This window comes from Lepus europaeus, chromosome 4 (assembly GCF_033115175.1).
Source record: "Lepus europaeus isolate LE1 chromosome 4, mLepTim1.pri, whole genome shotgun sequence".
NCBI classification, from domain to species: domain Eukaryota; kingdom Metazoa; phylum Chordata; class Mammalia; order Lagomorpha; family Leporidae; genus Lepus; species Lepus europaeus.
In genome coordinates, this window is record NC_084830.1 from 163,718,654 (window position 1) to 163,731,718 (window position 13,065).

The window sequence follows — 13,065 nt, forward strand, 5'->3', positions numbered from 1 at the left end:
TTGCTTTCTGCTTCAATGCAATTGGTATGAAACGGGTTAGTAGTAAGTAACAAAAGGTAGGCTGAAAATGACTTCCTTAGCAAGACAATGTGGATCTACAGTTAAAACCTCCCTCCTCACACCAGTGGACAAAGTACAGGAGTAATTTAGCCTCATGGACAGAGCAGAGGTCTCAAAAATGCAGAAATTCAGAGGAGTGATCATTTTTCTATTCATACCATTAATAAGCCTGTGTCTGGAAATGTACATCATATTAAAAAAGCTATGGCAGAAGTGAGGACCTGACTGAAACCTTTTTATAGGTTGATAATCTTTATTTAAAATAAAGTTAACCAACAAGTTTACACTAAAATAATAAAAACAAAAGGAAAGGCACTCTCACAGAGGAAGAACCCAGTCAAGGGTAGGTAAATTGAGGCAGAGTTGCTGTCACCCTACACAGTCATTACAGGAACTAGGGGAGCACAGAGAACTCGAGGGCTCTGTGGAAGAGGGAGAATGTCAGTCCTTCAGAGGCACAAAGAGACCTGTGATGATCTCTGCCTACCTCTCTCAGAATCCCAACCATTAAATCCTGTCTGCTCTGGAAGGCAGCATGCCTCATCTAATTTTGTGGGAAAAAAATAAAAGACATTTCACGGAAGAGTATTCTATCTTATAATCTTCTAGCATGTTGTGATAATCCTTCCCTAACTCCAAACTGTTTTATACAACATTCATGAAAGCATAAATTTACTTTGGAATGCCTTGTGTACAATCACCAGAATGTCATACCAAATATATATCTTAATTGCAAGTCATTCAACAACATGGTTTAAAAATCTGAAACTTGTGTGATCACAGTGCAGCTGCCATGTCTTGTAAAGGGGAAAACCTCTGATCTCTCCTTTTACTGAGACCATACAAACATCTCCATTTGTTTTTCTGTAGTTAGTACATCTCTGGCCCCAGAAGTGTTGGGTTAGAAGAAAGCAAAAGGACTGCTATCCAGATGCTTACTGGGAAGAAAAAAAAGCCCAAGCATCACTAAGAAATTTATGGCAGGCAAAAGATAACTAGAATTAACTGTGGAGGGTGCATGTACTGCACAGTGGCTAAGTGAGATGCCACTTGGGAGGCCTGCCTCCCATGCCTGTGTTCACGTCCTGGTTATGCTCTGGATTTCAGCTTCCTGCTAACATGGACACTGGGAGGCAGCTGGTGATGCCTGCCACTCCTACAGGAGACCTGGACCGAGACCTTGGCTCCTGCTTACATCCTGGCCCACCACTGGCTGCTGAGGGCATCTGGAGAGTGAGCTAGTGGATGGGAGATCTCTGTATCTCCATCTATTTCTCTCTCTGCTTCTCAAATAATCCACAAGAAGTGGATGATTCATTATTACGAACTGAAGAAGTTTGGGATTCTTTCTTTTTCTTTAATTTATGGAATGGCTTTTATTGCTTTGTTCATGTAAAAACAAAAATAATTTGCAGTACTTTTAGATGGTAACGAAACAAAATGCAAATACCAACAGGAAGACAGAAAACAAAAATAATCATAAGCTTGCAGTTTCGATAGACTATTTATTTGAAAGGCAGAGTTACAGAGAGAATGGGGGTTGGGGGAGAGAGAGAGAGAGAGAAACACAGAGAGAGACAGAGAGAGAGAGAGAATGAATGAGAATAGAGAGATCTTCCATCTGCTGGTTTACTCCCCAAATGGCCACAATGGCAGGAGCTAGATTAGGTAATACAGGAGCTTCTTTTGGGTCTCCCAGGTGGCTGCAAGGGCCCAAGCATTGGGCCAGCTTCTGCTACTTTCCCAGGCACATTAGCAGGGGAGCTGGATCAGAAGTGGAGCAGCAGGACTGGAACGGGTGCTCATAGGGGACACTGTTTGACATACTACATACCGCAAGACAGTATCTGTGTTCAAGTCCTGCTCCTGATACTAGCTTCCTCTAATGCAGAACCTGGAAGGCAACAGTGATGGCTCATGTAGTTGGTTCCCCGTTGCTCATGTAAGAGACCTGGATGGAATTCCTGCTTCTCAGCTTTTGCAATATTTGGGAAGTAAGTCAGCGGAAGTAAACTCTGGCTCAAAAAAAAAAAAAAGAAAAAAGAAAAATTTCACTCCCTCCCCAAATCTGACACCAACAGAGATGGAAAATCATAGCAGGATTTACGATGACATTAGAAAATCAGTTCCATCATTCAACGTATTAATAGATTTACACAGAAAACAAGTTACATGACCATGCCAAAAGTGATGAAAAGACATTTGCGAATCCAAGACCCATTTTTGTTGAAAATACTAAATAAAAAAGAATACTTCTTTAACATGGCTTCCAAGCCAGCAGTCTACTTAAGTTGGAAACAGCAGATACAGTCATAAAGTCAGGGAAGGCCCATATTTTAACATTCTATTGTTCATAACACTGGTCAGCAAATCAAATTAAAAAGTAAAACTAGTCAATACAATCAAATTAATAAATAAAATTAGAAAGGAATATTATTGGCATAAAATTATATATCTCAGCAACCCAAAAGAATTAACTAAATATTATTATAAGATAATGTAGTAATATAGTAGAATACAGAATATACAGAAATCTTTTATTTATATGTCCAAAGAGAAACTAGAGAGATGAAATGGGAGGAAAGACTCTACATATGATTTCCAAAAATCTTTTAAAGTCTGGAAGTAAACATATAAATTTAATGTATGAAAAAGGGAGCATCTCAAATACCTGAGCAAAGACTGACTTTAAATAAGCAGTGTTGGGAAGAGGAACAGCCATGAGGAAAAAGAATTTGCATTTATTCCTCATTCTACACACTAGGATAAACTGGAAAAAAAAAAAAAAGAACAGAAATTTCAATGTTTAAAACTCACTGCACTGTAATGATGAACAGTTTTGTCTTTTAACTAATGACATTTAAATGCCATATAGCCTCTTCCAAGAAGGGTATTATGGTGGCATGGGACATTTTAATTTTTTTACTTTTGCTTTATTTGAAAAGCAGAAAAGGAGAGACAGAGATGGAAAGAGATCTCCCATTGATGGTTCACTCCTCAGATTCCTGCAATAGTCAGGGTTGCGCCAAGCTGGGGCCAGTAGCCTGGAAATATATCTGGCTTTACCATGTAGGCTGCATGAACCCAAGTACCTGACATGAGCTAACATCTGCTGCCTCCCAGGGTCTGCATTAGCAGGAAACTGGATTGGATACAGCAGAACCAGTACCTTCAACCAGGCACTTGGATACAGGATGCTGGTGTGCCAAAGGTGACAATGCCTGTGACAAACACTTGCCACCCGTGTTTATTTTACTCTACCTGTTAATGATTATAAGGCACAGAGAGAACTAAAGTTCTCTGAAGTGATGGCATCTCTTACTAGACTAGCAGCAAATACACTAGGTTCTCAAGTTACTAAGTTACTTCAAACAAGTGCGAAGCTTTGATTTGGTATAAAAGTACAACTACTTTTAAATAGGTTACATCCATGTTGTAGAATACTGTATTGGCATTCAAATAATGAGGCCAGTGTTAAATTTTTTAAAAGGTAGAAACAAAAAAAAAAAAAAAAAGGAGGCACCAATCACTATGTGCTACTATGGTCCAACCTGTTCTAGTATGGTTTTTCAGACACCTTCAACCAAACTTTTAACAATGAAATCATGCCAATCTTAAACTCCTTAAGAACAGAAAAACAGGAAATTTCTACAATGCATTTGAACAGATTAATCAAATCATAAAAGTCAATGAATGTTTGCAAAAATTAATTATCGGCTAATATAATTCACAAATACAGATTTAAAACTTCTAAACAAAACATCAGGAACAGATATAATGGTACAAAGTAAAGAAACTACAGCAGAACCAGGCTGAGGTTATTCCAGGAATATATAGTTTAATCCTTTATATGTCTCGGCTGGCGCCGTGGCTTAATAGGCTAATCCTCCGCCTTGCGGCGCCGGCACACTGGGTTCTAGTCCCGGTCGCGGCGCCGGATTCTGTCCCGGTTGCCCCTCTTCCAGGCCAGCTCTCTGCTGTGGCCAGGGAGTGCAGTGGAGGATGGCCCAAGTCCTTGGGCCCTGCACCCCATGGGAGACCAGGAGAAGCACCTGGCTCCTGGTTTTGGATCGGTGCAGCATGCCGGCCGTAGCGGCCATTTGGGGAGTGAACCAACGGAAAGGAAGACCTTTCTCTCTGTCTCTCTCTCTCTCTCACTAACTTTGTCAAAAAAAAAAAAAAAAAAAAAAAAAAAAAAGCAATTGATACATTAAACTACTTTAAACAAATCTGATGATGAAAAATTAGATTTACCACAAGGGTCAGCACTGTGGCATTAGGTTAAGCTGTGTCTACAATGCCAGCATCCCATATGGGTGCCAGTTCAAATCCTGACTGCTCCACTTCTGATCCAGCTCCCTGCTAATGTGCCTGGGAAAGCAGCGGAAGATGGCCCAAGTCCTTGAGCCCCTCACCCATGTGTGAGACCTGGAAGAAGCTCCTGGCTCCTAATGGGCCCAGCCCTGGCTGTTGCGGCCATCTGGAGAGTGAATCAGCAATGGAAGATCTCTGCCTCTCCCCTCTCTCTAACTCTGACTTTCAAATAAATAAATAAATCTTTTAAAAAAATTTACCACAAGAAAGTAACATTCATTCACAAAAGCATAAATACCTGTAAAAAAAAAAAAAGCTTCAGCTTAAAAAGATAAAGAACTCTATGTGTTTGCCCACAGTAAACATAATAATGGCCCTACAAAGATGTCCGCATCCCAATCCCACAACCATGAGTATGGCTAATGACTTTGCAGATGTGATTAAGGAACAGGCTCTCCAGGACCCCTGGGTAAACCTAAGGTAATCACCAGGGTTCTTTTAACAAGGAGGCCAGAGCAGGCTACACGGCACCAGAAGCAGAGGGTCAGATCAGGCAGTCAGCATGTTGGGAGCACGGAAGATGGAGAAAGGCCCCACAAGCCAAGCAAAGCAGGTGGCTTTGAGAAGCCACAACAAAACAAGGAAATGGTTTCTTCCCTAGAGGTTGTGGAGGAAAACAGAGCTGTTGATGGCCTGACTTCGGCCCAGTGAAAATCCACTTCAGATTTCTGAAGCAAGTCTGTAAGAAAATAAATTTTGGTTGCTTTAAACAATGTGTTTGTGGAACTCATGACACAGTAGCAGAAACAATTTATCCTTCCTAGGGATAAATTCCAGTGCAATCTCACTGGTGCATGTAAGATCTTAAAATATGTCCACAAATTCTCTGACTCCACTCAGTCCACAGGTGGAATCTGACTATCTTGTGTGGGCAGGACGTGATGACTCGTTTCTAATAGGACGGATACAGTGGACAGGATGGTGCTTCCCTCTTGCTGCGGTGGCTGGGGGAAGACGGCCACCATGAAGACACGCAGAGGCCCATGTGTTGGGGACTCAGGGCCCCTGCCAGTGGCCAGTGAGACACTGACACCGTGTGGGTGAGCTGTGTTAGAACTGGATCCCACAGTCTAGCCAGGCCCTTCCAATGACCGCAGCGCTGGCTGGCACTGGGGCTGCAGCTACAAGAGATCCAAAGCCAAGCCACTCAACTCCTGAATTTTTCCCCACAGAAACTCTGAAACAACAATGTCTGTTGTTTAAGCCACTAAGCTGTGGTAAAATCCATTATCCATAAGCAGTCTCATATGAGTATGTACATACCACATCAGTGTTTGTGGTAAAAACTAGGATCTTCACTGAAGGAACAGGGACAGATAACAGAATACTACAAAGCAGAGTTAGCATCACACACTAGATGGACATAAAACAGACAGAACTTTAAAACAGTATCAAGTTTAAAACATTCAAAAATCATAGAAATTCTAAGCATACAAACATAGAAGGAAGGAGTGGGCAGCTAACCTAGTGACTGAAATGCCCCTTTCCCATATCAGAGTACCCAGGTTTAATCTGGCTCCACACTCCTGACTCCGCCTTCCTGACAATGCACACTCTGTGAGGCAGCAGGTTTTGGCTCAAGTGACTGGGCTCCTGCAACCCACATGGTAGGACCTGGATTGTGCCTCCTGGCTTTGGCCCAGGCTCAGCCACACCACTGCAGGCATTCGGGGAGTGAATCTGCAGATAGGAGTACTCTCTGTCTCTCCCTCTCTCTCTGTCTCTCAAACAGACAAAAACATGTCAGAACAAAACAAAACACAGTCTTGGGCACTTAGAACGGCAAAAGCAGGGCCTCAAGATTGGATTCCTATAGCAAATACACAGGAGCATTATTCACAATCGAAAAAAGAAACCACAGAAAAGATGGAAGCAACAGAAGAGTCCTTGATAGATCAAGGGATAAACAAAATGTGATATAAATATGAAATGGAATATTAGCCTTCAAAAGGAAATTCTGACACATGCTGTAATATGGATGCACTTTAAGACATTATGCTAAATGAAATAAGCCAGTCACAAATGGATAAATACTTTATGATTCTTCTTATACGATGAGGTTCCTAGAGTAGTCACATTCACAAAGACGTAGGGGTAAGCATTTAGACTTCAGACACCAGTGAAGACACTATTTAGACTTCATCCCAAACTGAAATACCTGGGTTCAATACCTGGCGCTGGCTTTCAAACAAAACTAAAGTAAAAGAAAATGCAGAGGAGAGAAAGTGTTGTGGTGACTGCCAGGAATTAGGGACGGAGAAATGGGGAGTTACTGTTCAATGCATACAGAATTTCAGCTGGGGAAGACTAAACCGTTCTGGAAATGGGATGGTAATGATGGCTGCAGATCAAGGTGAATGTATTTTTTAAAAGTTTATTTATTTTCATCTACTTGAAAGGCACAGCGACAGAGAGACAGAGACACACACAGAGAGGGTCTTCCATCTGCTGGTATACTTTACAAATGTCAGCGACAGTCAGTGCTGGCCAAGGCCAAAGCATGGAGCTAGGAACTCCATTCAGGTCTCCCAAATGGATGGCAGGGGCCCAAGCATTTGAGCTATCATCTACTACCTGTAGATGCATTAGGAAGCTGGACTGGAAATGGAGTAGCTGAGACTAGAACTGGCACTCTGATACGAGATGTGGTTATCCCAGGCAGCAGCTTAACCCGTGGTGCCACAAAACCTGCCCTGCGAAGATATTTAATGCCACAGAATTGTACTTTTAAAAATGGTTAGGAATGTTGACTCTTATATTTTATCATTAAAAACTTTTTGAAAACTTCACAAACTGTACAAAAACAGACATACAAATGATGCTAAGCACTTCACAAGAATTCATGCGTATTTAAGAATACATCTGAGTGTGCGCATAAGGGAATCAGAAGTGGTCAAGGAACAAAGGGAAGAAGGCTGCCATGTGCAGACTCACGATGCCATGATTTGCTTTACAAAAATGATTTCTGAGAACACGAGATGCCCCCTACACCAAACAAGGGCTGGCATACCTTTACTTGTAACAGTTAACCTGTGAAGACCCAGACCTGTATCACTGACTGTTAGAGCAAAAAGGTGTAGAAATCACTTCAATTACCTTCTCAGTGCACATACTTCAAAAGTAATTAACTTTTCAAAATATATGTGATTCCAGGCAAATTTTATGCAAAGGCACAGTGCTTCAAACACCAATCCATCATACTCCTCTGAATTGGAAGATATTTTATATTGTATAAACTTTAAAGATCCTAAGAGTAATCAAAGCAATCAGCGTTGCTTTGCAATACAACTTCAACTAGTTCTATCACAAGTTTCTTAGAGGTTATTTTCCACATTTTCTTTGACTCTTCAGCATCCTGCCATTTAGTAAGTATTCAAAAATATAGTGAATGTAATTCCTCAAGTATTATTCATCTTTTCTAAATCATAATGCAGCATCCCATCTTATGTGCTTGTGCAGACAGGTTTTACTCACACTCTAACACACAAAAAAAGATGGAAATCAAAACTGAAGAAGACATTTATTTAAATTTATATAAAAAAGGATTAAATTGTGTGAAAGTAGCTACAGTACAAAATGGGAAACAATGGTAAAACAAATCCCCACTGAGTGGGATGGACATTTGGCCTAATAGCTGAGAAGCCCGTGTCCCTTACTGGAGTATCTGGATTCGATACCCAGCTCTGGCTCCTGACTCCGGTTTCTTGCTAATGCAGACCTGGGGAGGCAGAGTAATGGCTCAAGTAATGGGGCTCCTGCCACTGACATGGGAGACTGACTGAATTCCTGGCTTTCGGCTTCAGCCTGGCCAGTTCTAACTCCTGTAGGCATTCAGGGAGTGAATCAGAGGATGGGAACTCCCTCTACCAGCTTCTGTCTCTTTCTTTAATAAAGAAATCTACTGAACAATTAATGCAACTGAAAAACATCAATAGCTCTGACTCCATTCATAAAGTATACTTATGAATATTTAACTTGAATTCCTTAATCACACAATTCTGGCTAAAGTCAATTAACAACAGATAATTTCAAAGACTCCTAAAGCCAACAGCTCAAGCATAGATTATTTTATATATGTAAAGAATAAAATCAACATGTCTTTAGTTCTTTACTTCTTAATTTCTTTAAAGATTTATTTATTTCAAGGGCGAGTGACAGAGAGGAAGAGACAGAGAGATACCATCCATCCACTGTTCACTCCCCAAATGTCCACAACAGTCAGGGCTAGAAAAGGTTGAAGACTGGAGCTAGGAACTCCATTCAGGTCTCCCATATGGGTGGCTGGAACCCAAGAACTTGGGCCATCTTCTGCTGCTTCACACATGCATTAGCAGGGAGCTGGTCAGAAGCAGAAGTGGGTCTTGATCCAGGCCCAAACGGGATGCCAGATGCCACATGGTAGGTTAACCCTCTGTGCCACAATATCTGCCCCTAATTCTTATTTGGAAAAATATCTCAGTCTACTGTTATTCTATTCAAAAGTACTCATGTGATTAATAAGATGACTTTTTAAAAGTAAATTTAGGGCCGGCACCACGGCTCAATAGGCTAATCCTCCGCCTTGCGGCGCCGGCACACCAGGTTCTAGTCCTGGTCGGGGCACCGATCCTGTCCTGGTTGCTCCTTTTCCAGGCCAGCTCTCTGCTGTGGCCAGGGAGTGCAGTGGAGGATGGCCCAAGTGCTTGGGCCCTGCACCCGCATGGGAGACCAGGAGAAGCACCTGGCTCCTGCCATCGGATCAGCGCGGTGAGCTGACAGCAGCGCGCCTACCGCGGCGGCCATTGGAGGGTGAACCAACGGCAAAAAGGAAGACCTTTCTCTCTGTCTCTCTCTCTCACTGTCCACTCTGCCTGTCATAAAATTTAAAAAATAAATAAAAAAATAAATAAAAAGAAGTAAATTTAGGAGTATTATGAAAACTGCTGCCTCTCTATTTGCTTAGCTAACCAGTATTTTATAAAACATTCTGTAGTTAAAAATCTACTACCAAGTAGGTTTTTTTTTTGATGAGTGATTTGTCACTGATTTCCACTGCTTTTTTAAAATTCTTTTTAAATTTTTTCCCATTGCTTTTCAAATCATTTCTGTTATATATTATTTTTCTAGGTAGTAAGCAGCATTATAAAATAGTTTTACAGGATTAAAATAAAATAGAAAAGCTAAGTTCTTCACATTCTTATACAATACATGACTCTGGATAAAGGCACAAGATATCTGATTAGGAGTATTTTAACATTTAGAATGAAAATAATGCAACACTGAGCTGCTTAAATGGTAAAAAATTAACTTATGTAAAAATAAGAATTTTGCAAATTCTCAGGAATTATACTAATAGAGATTCAAGGACTTGAATAGTATTAGTTATCAAATTTCATTTGGAGTTTCAAGGTGACATCTTTTAATTCTAGTCAAGTTTCTCTCAGATTTAAAACAGACCCTAAGTACTGTTATTCCCAAGATCTATCATGAGGTAATCAGTAAAACAGAAATTTTTTTAAAAGAGTAGAATTATTAACAATTTATAGTAAAATCAATTAACAATTTATGGTTCTATTTATTCAAGTCCAATTCCTTATTATCTTGAAAAAGTTACTGAAACAAAACTGTAAGTTCTCTTTAGACTTTCTACTCCACAAATGCTATGTAAGAGGCACTGTCACTGATGTGGAGGGCTTTGCAAAGCCCCTGCCATCCTCCTTCAGGGAGTAGGGTGGCATGGCAGGCTGGTTCCCATGAATATGCATAAAGACTGGTATTTAAAACTACACTCAATTTGAAAACACACCTTTTTTTAGACATTTAAACAAAGGGGTAAATAAGTACAATGAAAAACATTTCACATCAAAAGTATTCACTAAACAGAAACACATTCTTAAAAAAAAGCTATAGTGTTTTATTTAAAATATTTGCCTGTAGGTCATTCAGTGATATTTAAAGTAGCCAAGAGATATATAAAATTACTTAATTCAGATTTTAGATACTAGGGTTATGAAAACTTGTCATTATTTTTCACAAAGAAATTTGCATTATAAAATGATTTGCTCTTGAATGACCTAATTAATGGCATAAAAGCTACTACCAACAAAGAAGATTCACTATTTCATACATAATTTATTAAGGTTTCCTACAGGATTTATGTTAAGTCAAAAATCTGAGCATCTCTTTTGTGACACAGAATCAAAGTGTCCTACACGTTCCCCTGTCACATCACTCATAACCTGGCCTCTTGCCTACTGTAAAAAAGAAGGCACAATGTTCTTCCTATTCAGGCCGCAGCGATCCACGACGGCTCTGGTAAATGGCCTTCTGCCCCAGCATCTGCTGCAAGGTTTCTTATTCCTCTGCAGCCTGACAGGGAAAGCAATGCTGCAGTCATCCGCAAGAAGCCACGACGCTGCATTTCCTGACTAACAAAGGCACCGCTATCTGAGTCCACTTGGACGTTCTGTAAGAGGCAGCACACTCCTGGCGACCAAGACCTCACCAGCCGACCCCAAACGCCTCCAGGCGCGAAGCCTGCGCCCTGCCCTTCCCCAGCCCAGCAGCCCCTTGCACTGGCTGCACTGCAGTCAGCCATCAGCAGCAGCTTTGTGTCCCCTCTTGGCTACCACTGCATGCGTCCTTGGGCCAGGAGGAAAGCAGCCTTCCAGAGGGCTGGAGCCTGCGCTCCTCGCCATGAATGTGCTCCATTCTTTGTCGTCCTCCACCGTCTCCTTAGATACTGCTATCCACACTACTCGGTCAACAGGCAGCCGGAAAACAAAACCCTTCCAGCTTCAAAGCCAGCGGACTCCCCTCAACTTCTCCCCCTCCCCCTTCCTCTTCTGTCAAAACCCTGGATGCAGGCGCAGGAAATCCATCCCCCTGCAGCAGGGGGGTGGGGGCGACGCCCCTGCGCCCCCTCCCCGCTAGGCGCAGCCACGGCCGCGGCCAGGCCAGCGCTCTCAGGCAGGCGAGGGGACGCGGCTCCCCTCCCCCGCAGCCTGCCTGGCCACCGCGGCTCCCGCACCTACCCCATCTCCAAGCCCGGCAGCACCTCCATTCCGTCTCCAGCGGCACCCGGGCGGGCTGCGCCAATACAGCCACATGTCGGTCACGTGTGCCCGCGCGCAGCCAATCGGCAGCCGGCCGCGGAGCGGAGCGCCCGGAGACGCGTCCACGGACTCCACGGCCGGGCCGCTCGCTCTGCTCGGCTCGGACCCGCCCTGCCGCGCAGGCCTCCCGGGCGCCCCGTGATGGGGGTGGGGTGGCAGTGATAAAGGACATCTCCTGTGCCAGGACGGACATGTCTGCAGCCTACACTTCTGTTAAATAATTACAGTGAGTAATTTTCTATTGGAAGTCACTGACGTGTTAGTCACGCGAATGATGCGTGAATTACAAACACAGTTCCCAGAAAGGCCGTGGTCAGGACCCGGAGCCACACGGCCTGGGTCCCTCCACCTCGGCGACAGTCTGCGCCCTTCCAGAAGGGAACAGCGCGCTCCCACGCGGGAGCTTTCAGATCCTCACACAGTCAATCTGTTAGTCATCAACTGAGGCTGACCTGGAACACCTCAGTGCAAATTCTACAGCCCATCCCGAAGTAACCACGTGCACTTACAGGACTAATTTACAAATCAGGGGGGCAAATCCACATCCCCAAGAGGTTAAACCCTGATTGGGGGGGGGGGTAGATGGATGGGGGTGGATGGGGGGGTGGAGGAGATTACAGTATCTATTTAAATTTAAGATACCAGGCTCCAGGGTTTTAAATGAGGTATGTTTACTACTCTCAGGGTTTTAAATGAGGGACGTTTACTACTCTCTATTCTAAATTTCTCTAATATATGAAAAGAAGCTATTAGCATATTTGAGGCAGTTCATAGGGGCAATCCTTGGAAGGTAAGGTTATAGGGTGATTTCTGCTTCTCTTTTGGGTTTCTGGATTTTTTTTAAATTAGTCTCTGTTATAATGCCTGGCATGCGTGTGTAGCAAATACGTCTTAAAGATGTGTTGAATAAACAAATGAATGACTTCAACACTGACCAAATAATACTGTAGTTAATTACAAACACAATATTCTAGTAGGTGACCCTGTGGCATAGCAGGTAAAGCCGCCACCTGCAGTGCCAGCATCCCATATGGACACTGGTTTGAGTCCCGGCTGCTCCACTTCTGATCCAGCTTTCTGCTATGGCCTGGGAAGTGCTTGGGCCCCTGCACCTGGGTGGGAGACCCAGAGGAGGCTCCTGGCTCCTGGCTGCGGATCGGCACGGCTCCAGCTGTTGAAGCCAGCTGGGGAGTCAATCAGTGGATGAAGACCACTCTCCCTCTCTGCCTATCCTTCTCTCTCTCTGGTAGCTCTTTCAAATCATAAATAATAAATTTTTTTAAAAAAAGAAACAATATTCTAAAGTCTAAATACATTAGAAGCAATTTCCCTTCATATTTGAAATAAGGAAATATGTAAATCAATCTGACTGTATCCTCAATCTCTGATGAGAATGAATTCATTTTACAAAAGGCTTTCGGAATCCTTCTTCAAGTGCATGACTCACAGCACAGGACTTAATTATTTATACAGTCACTGATTACTTGTGACAAATTCAGACTAGATCATTTCTCAGAGCCAGAACTTCCAGAAAGAA

The 13,065-nt window shown here is 42.7% G+C and overlaps 1 protein-coding gene across 10 annotated transcripts in view; it reads right to left on the reverse strand.

Moving 5' to 3' along the window:
* The window catches only part of APC (APC regulator of WNT signaling pathway), a 128,835-nt gene that overhangs the window by 82,070 nt on the left and 33,700 nt on the right, over positions 1-13,065 (reverse strand). The window contains exon 1 of one of the 10 annotated variants that reach the window (XM_062189318.1): positions 11,448-11,516. The exons of the other annotated variants lie outside the window; for them this stretch is intronic. The gene's annotated coding sequence lies outside the window, so the exon portion shown is untranslated. Of the gene's footprint in view, positions 1-11,447; positions 11,517-13,065 lie in introns of those variants that run through there. 10 annotated transcript variants of the gene reach the window in all.